Source organism: Petaurus breviceps, unplaced genomic scaffold, assembly GCF_028583685.1.
Source record: "Petaurus breviceps papuanus isolate PSGF00001 unplaced genomic scaffold, PetGlider_PUasm1.0 186, whole genome shotgun sequence".
Lineage (NCBI taxonomy): Eukaryota > Metazoa > Chordata > Mammalia > Diprotodontia > Petauridae > Petaurus > Petaurus breviceps.
In genome coordinates, this window is record NW_027185798.1 from 13,645,402 (window position 1) to 13,651,995 (window position 6,594).

General features: G+C 40.6%; 2 long non-coding RNA genes across 2 annotated transcripts in view; one reads left to right on the plus strand and one right to left on the minus strand.

Moving 5' to 3' along the window:
• The window catches only part of LOC138162086 (uncharacterized), an 18,398-nt gene that overhangs the window by 11,211 nt on the left and 593 nt on the right, over positions 1 to 6,594 (plus strand). The gene's annotated exons all lie outside the window — the stretch shown is intronic.
• The window catches only part of LOC138162085 (uncharacterized), an 18,093-nt gene that overhangs the window by 7,561 nt on the left and 3,938 nt on the right, over positions 1 to 6,594 (minus strand). Inside the window, exon 2 of the long non-coding RNA XR_011168539.1 lies at positions 1,453 to 1,524. This is a non-coding gene — a long non-coding RNA (uncharacterized lncRNA). The remainder of the gene's footprint in view (positions 1 to 1,452; positions 1,525 to 6,594) is intronic.

The window sequence follows — 6,594 nt, forward strand, 5'->3', positions numbered from 1 at the left end:
TGTGTGTGTGTGTGTGTGTGTGTGTGTGTGTGTGTGTGTGTGTGTGTAGTGAGGGAGGTGTTTATTTCAGGAAGTGTAGTTGGAGTCAGAGAGACTGCAGTTCAAATCTCTACTCAGTTATTCTAGAACTGTGACATTGGGTACATCCTTCTCCGGCTTCAGCTTCTTCCTTTGTAAAATTAAATCTCCTTCCCCGAGTCCCCTCCCTACTACTGCACAGTGTTAGTGTACTATCATACATTGTAGAGATTGAATAACTGTTTGTTGAATGAATGAATTGATTAGAATCTCTCATTGCCCCTGGCCATTGAGCTATGATCTTGGGTCGAAGCAATTGAAAGTGCAGATTGTATAAATGACATCTATAGTATCTTCCAGCTGTAAATCTAGGGAGCCTCTGATACCCCTCCCGAAACTGTGAAATGCAATTCCTCAAGCCTTCTTAAAGTGCCCATTATGTGCTATCACTCTGCTAGTCACTTTGTGGGATATCAGAGTTGTACGATCACATTGGTAAATTACATCTTTTATATTCCTTCCATGCTGCTACAGAATAAGATGAAAAACAGTTGAAATTCTAGCTCTTCCTTCTTTTGTCCCTGGATAAGAGTCTATGGAAAAAAGGCAACATGAGAGGAAGGAACTGCTTGTTGTCTGTCAGTTACCTGTGAACAGTTCTCTCGCTATCTACCATGTTTCCCCGATAATAAGACACTGTCTTATTAATTTTTTTTGGACAGAAAAACACCAGAGGGCTTATTTTCAGGGAAGGGCTTATTTTAATGAACATTGACAGCAATTTTAATAAACAGGTAAATGTGAACAAAAAAATGTACCTTTATTCAATAAGCAAATCACTGGGGAAGAACAGGATGATGCGCTCACTGCTGCAGCTCTGATTGGATGCAGCTCAGAGCGCAGTGTGCGTTTCAGGGGGGGGGGGGACAGCACATACAGAGGGTACCGTAATGTAGTGTGTAGCGCAGGGGATCACCTTCACTACAGTAGCAATCTCAATAGGGCTTATTTTGGGGGGAGGGCTTATTTTTAGAGGAATCTTACACAGTAAGGGGAGGGCTTATTTTCGGGATAGGTCTTATTATCGGGGAAACACGGTACTACTAAAGTGATAACGGAGTATGGTAGAAAGTACGCTTTCTTTGATTTTCAGCTCTGCTATTTACTGCCTATATGACCTTGGCCAAGTCACAGCTTGACTAAGCAAACTTGTCCAAATGTTTGAAGGTGGGAGATGGAATATGGAGGTCAAGGAACAGGCAGTGGTCCACTTTGGCTGGAATGTACAGTACACAATAACATCTAACATTGATATAGTGCTTTAATGTTTGCAAAACACTTTACAAATGTTACTTCATTTGATCCTCCCAGAAGTCCTATGCTATTATTCTTATTTTCCAGATGAGAAAATTGAGGCTGAGAAAGGTCACTTACCCAGGGTCTGTAGCAGCAGGTACCCCAGCATCCCCAGGGTGGCTGCCAACACAGGTTCTTAGATCTGCTTTTCTAAAGGAAGGCAATTCAAAATGGGTTAACAATCTTGCTTTAGTCAATCAAACATATCATTTACCTCATTCAGGGGAAAAAGGTCAGCATCCCGAACATCAGAGAATACAAACAGAGGTTACAAGCAGACAAAAAATACAGACAGAGAGATAGATCAGCAGACAGGCTTCCAACTGTCTGACCATTACATCTGTATGTAGTCAGTTACCAGAGAGGGAAGTACCAACATCTGGGTTTTCAAAGTCAGGGGGCTCAATGGTTTCCCAGAGTCTTGTCTGGTCAAATCACACAACTCTTGTCAAAGTGAGCCCCAAAATAAAATCTCACGTCAGGGTATATGTAGCCTTCTCCTGGATCAGAGAATGTCACAACCCTGTTGACCCACTACCTAATCACAAAGTAAAAAATAAGCCTCCCACCACAGGCTCCATGTGACCAAATTCAGCCTATTAGGGGGCAGAGTATATTTGCAAATCAAAGAAGGTTCTCAGAGTCATATAAGCCTATCAAAAGGCCTAGGGGGAGGGAAGATCTTAGATTCCCAGGGTCACACTGCTAGCAGATAGATATCTGACACAGGATTTGAACTCAGCACTTCTTGTCTCTGAAGTTCAGGGTTTTGTGTCCACTGTGCCATCTAGCTGCCTCATATGGAATAAAAATGGGAAGACTTCACATGTATAATTAGAAATTGTTTGCCTTCTCAGTGGGTAGGAGAGAGGCTGGAGGAAGTGAGAGAACTTGGAACTCAATTTAAAAAAAAGAACATCAAAATAAATAAGTAAATGAACAATAAATGAATGAATAAATAAAATATTATTTTAAAAACAAAATGAAGTGAGGATGAGTATATTAGTTGTAGGGAGGGTTTTTAGTGGGAGGCTGAAGAATTAGAGGTTTTTAAGAATTAGACTATTCAGAGGAAATTTATTCTGGTTGTATTGTGAGTTGGAGAAATTGGAAGAAGAAAGAAAAGTGAGGCACCATCGCAATACTCAAGGTGAGAGATATTGAGGACCGAAGAGAGTGCTAAGATGTAATAGAGAAGGTAGAATTGACAGGACTTTGTAATCAAGGAAAAAATGCTGTGGTTTACTGGAAAAAAGCATTGGCTTTGGAATCAGAGGAAGCTGGATTAGATGTCTCTAAGGAGGAGTTGAGTTGAGTTATTCTGTTCTCAGAAAGGGTGATGTCTTGTGCGTGAATTGGATTGAAGTGAGGAGGAATTGCACAGTCATCAGCCTCACTCTTCCTGAATCACTGAAGTCCAGAGGCAAGAAAAAGTCTTGGTGTTGGCTGAGGTTGGATCAAATCTTGTATTTTCAAGACCTTGGACAAGTCACTTCATTTCTCTAGACCCGTTTCATTATAAAATAAGGGGGGGGGGTAATAAAAGACCAGTAGGGTCTCTTTCAGCTATGTATTTAGGTTAAAGTAATAAAGACCTAGTGGATAGACCACAAGACCTAGGATCAAAAAGACAAGTTTAAATCCAGCTTCATACACTTAAATATCAACAATGACTATTTATTAAGTTCCTACTATGTGCCAGGCACTGTGTTAAGTGAAGGGATACAAAAAGAGGCAACAACCCCTTCCCTCAAGGAGCTTGCAATTTAGTGGAGGAGACAGAATACAAATAAATATATTCAAAGCAAGCTATATACAGGGTAAATAGGAATGAACGAATTAATTACAATAGCAAGGGAATGAAGAGGGCTTGATGAAGGTTTCCTGTAGAAGGTGGGGTTTTAGCTGGGACTTAAAGGAAACCAGAGAGGTCAGTAGTTGGAACAGAGGAGGAAGAGCCTTCCAGGCATGGGGACCAGACAGAGAGAATGCCCAGAGCTGAGAGATGGAGGGGCTTGTTGGTGGAACAGCCAGAAGGCCAGTGTCACTGGATCAAAGAGCATGTGTTAGGGAGTAAGGTATAAGAAGACTAGATGCTTGATCCTGGGTAAATCACTTCACATCTGTCTGCCTCATTTTCTTTATCTGTCAAATGGGGGTGATAATAGCACCTACCTCCCCAGCATCAAATGAGGTCATATTTGCAAAGTGTTAGCTATTAAATGCTGGCTTCTAATTAGCCATTGTATTGATGATCCTGTGAATAGATGTTTGATGTGAGGGAGAGGCGAGAGTTAAAGATTATGCCAGGGTTTAATGCAGCCCTTTCCGTTTTGGAGAACACTCAATGTTGGAAGGTTTTTTTCTAGCATTGAACCTTTCCAACTTGAATTCAGCTTTCAACAGCTCCTCCTAGTTCCTCCCTCTCTGCCCCTCAGAGAATAACAGGGTTGTAGAGAAATCATATTTTAAGATCATAGATCTGGAGCTGAAAGGGTCCTTATCAGCCATATATTCCAACCATTTCATTTTACAGATGAAAAATCTGAAGCTGAGAGAAGGGAGGAATCCTTACATCAGGTAGTAAGTGACTGAGCTAAGAGCAGATCAGATCAGATCCTCTGAATCAAAATTCAGTGCTTTTCCCCTATGTGTCATGGTCTGTTTCTTGATTCCCAGTTGTTAGTGTCCTCTAATAACTATATATTAATTTTGTACATAATATTCTATAAATATTTATTAGCCTGTGGACATGATGTATCGTCCTAGGAAGAGTGAGTTTCTAGAGGGTAGGGACTGTTTCAGTCTGTATTTCTATCCCAAGCACTTAGTGAACTACCTGATACATAGGGCTTGATAAAAGTTTGTTGAATGATTATTGATGGAAACAGAAGTAAAACACTGAGAGGGTGAAGGATGTCAGCCACACAAGACTTGGCCTTAAAGTAAGGGAACTATGGATTCAAGCCTTTCCTTACATACTTAACAGCTGTGTAAACAAAGGAAAATCATTACCCTTCCTTCAAATCCTACCACAGACACTTACAACCTATACAACCCTAAGCAAGACATTGAATTCTGCTGGGTCTCAGTTTCCCCATCTGTAAAATGAGGGAGTCAGGTTTAATGACATACAATTTTCATTCTAGCTCTAATTCTATGATCCTATGACAGAGCTGATGGTAGAGAATGTCCCCTGATATTTTCCTACCATGATTCCCCACTTTCTGATAAGTGCTGACAGGCACCTTAATGGCATCTGGTTGACAGATTTTTTTTGGAAACAAGAAGGTGACAGCTAGCAACGTCTGGAGACTTGCATTTTTTGTGACTATCAAGAAATTCTTAGTGGCCAGGAGGGCATTCCAGAAGAGAAAGCAAACTCATTAAGAAGCCATGCTTTTCTCAATTTAAATGAAGTCACTTGGGGAACGATGCATGGAAATGTTGTTGCTGAGTTTTCATTAAAAATCTAGCAGGGGCTTCATGTTTATGTTTAACACAAAGGTTTTTTCCCACCTCACATGATGGGAGCCATTTTAAAAGGGAGATTTGTTACAAAAAACAAACTCCAAATTGGTTTGTTGCCATGCAGTCTAGTTAAAATAGGCAAATTATTAGAAATCACATTCCTCATTTGCCAATAGAGATAAAAAAAAACAATATGCACGTCTAGTTCTTCCATAATGTATTACCAAGTGCTCAGGACCTGAAAGGAAAATATGGAAACATGAGACTCTGACTCTCTCTCTCTCTCTCTCTCTCTCTCTCTCTCATACACACACACACACACACACGCAATCTTCCCTCTCAATCTCTGTTCTATTCTCTTCCCTACTCCAACTTGGCACCCCTTTCTTCCAAACTCTCAGATCTATTTTTGCATTGTTTTTCAGAGACCTAGTATTTTGTTTCCCCCGGGAGAAGATAGTTGGAACATTTACAGTGGAGAGAGATGAGTAAAGTGGAGCCATTATGAGATGGCTTGACAGCCAAGCAGTATGTGAACAAAAAGCTCTCCTGGCCTCCTTCTCTCTTTCCTTCCTACAAGCATTATACAAGTCGAGTGAGAACAGGTTAGAAGCTGTGAAAAGATGCTCACCTCTTGCCTCCAAAGCCCCGTCCTAGCTCTGCCACTATTGCCCTGACCTTGAGTGAACATCATAGTCCTCCATTCTCATCTGCAAAATGAGGATAGCAGACTAGATAATTTTAGCTCTAAATTGTATGATCACAAGTCTTTTGGCTACAATAATAGCAAGACTGCATGCTTATATGGTACTTTAGGTCTTCAAAATGATTTCCTGAACAAGAGCTCCTAGAGACTTTGTTAGCAGCTAGGGGGCGCCATAGTGGATAGAGGCCTGGAGTCAAGGAGACTCCTCTTCCAAGTTCAAATCGGACCTCAAACATGTACTAGCTGTGTGACCCTAGGCAAGTCACTTAACCTTCTCTGCCTCAGTTTCCTCATCTGCAAAATGAGCTGAAGAAGGAAATTGCAAACCACTCCAGTATCTTTACCAAGAAAACTCCAAATGGGGTCACAAAGAGCCAGACATGACTGAAAAAATGATTCAAAAACACAACAAAAAGATACTTTATCATTCCCATTTTACAGGTAGAGATTTAAGAGTCTTCTCTCTATGTGCTTGTCTTCCAGGTACAGGCATGTCACCTTAATCTATTTCCTGAACTCCAATTACACATTTCCAACTACTTATTTATTGGACATTTTGAAATGGGGTCCAATAGACAACCTCAATTCAACAGGTCCAAAACAGAACTCATTATCTTTCCCTCCAAACTCATAGATCTGAAATTTGGTTTATAGCCCTGGTTTCCTCCAAGTCCTAGCTAAAATCCCACCTGGTGCCTTCCCTCTCCAACTTACCCTGTCTATATCTCATTTTAATTGTTTACATGTTGTCTCCCCGGTTACACTGCAAGCTCCCCAAGGTCAGGGGCTGTCCTTTGCCCTTCTCTGTATCCTTAGTGCTTAGCACAATGCCTAGCACACAGTAGGCACTAAGTAAATGCTCATTGATCTCCTAAGGTCTTTCTTGAACCCCATAGCTGCTGATACCCATTTTTTCATCTCATTGTGTTTATTTTGTGTGTACTTTGTATTTTGTGTGTATTTTGTATACACACATTCATGTCTATATCTATCTATTATCTATCTATCTATCTATCTATCTATCTATCTATCTATCTATCTAT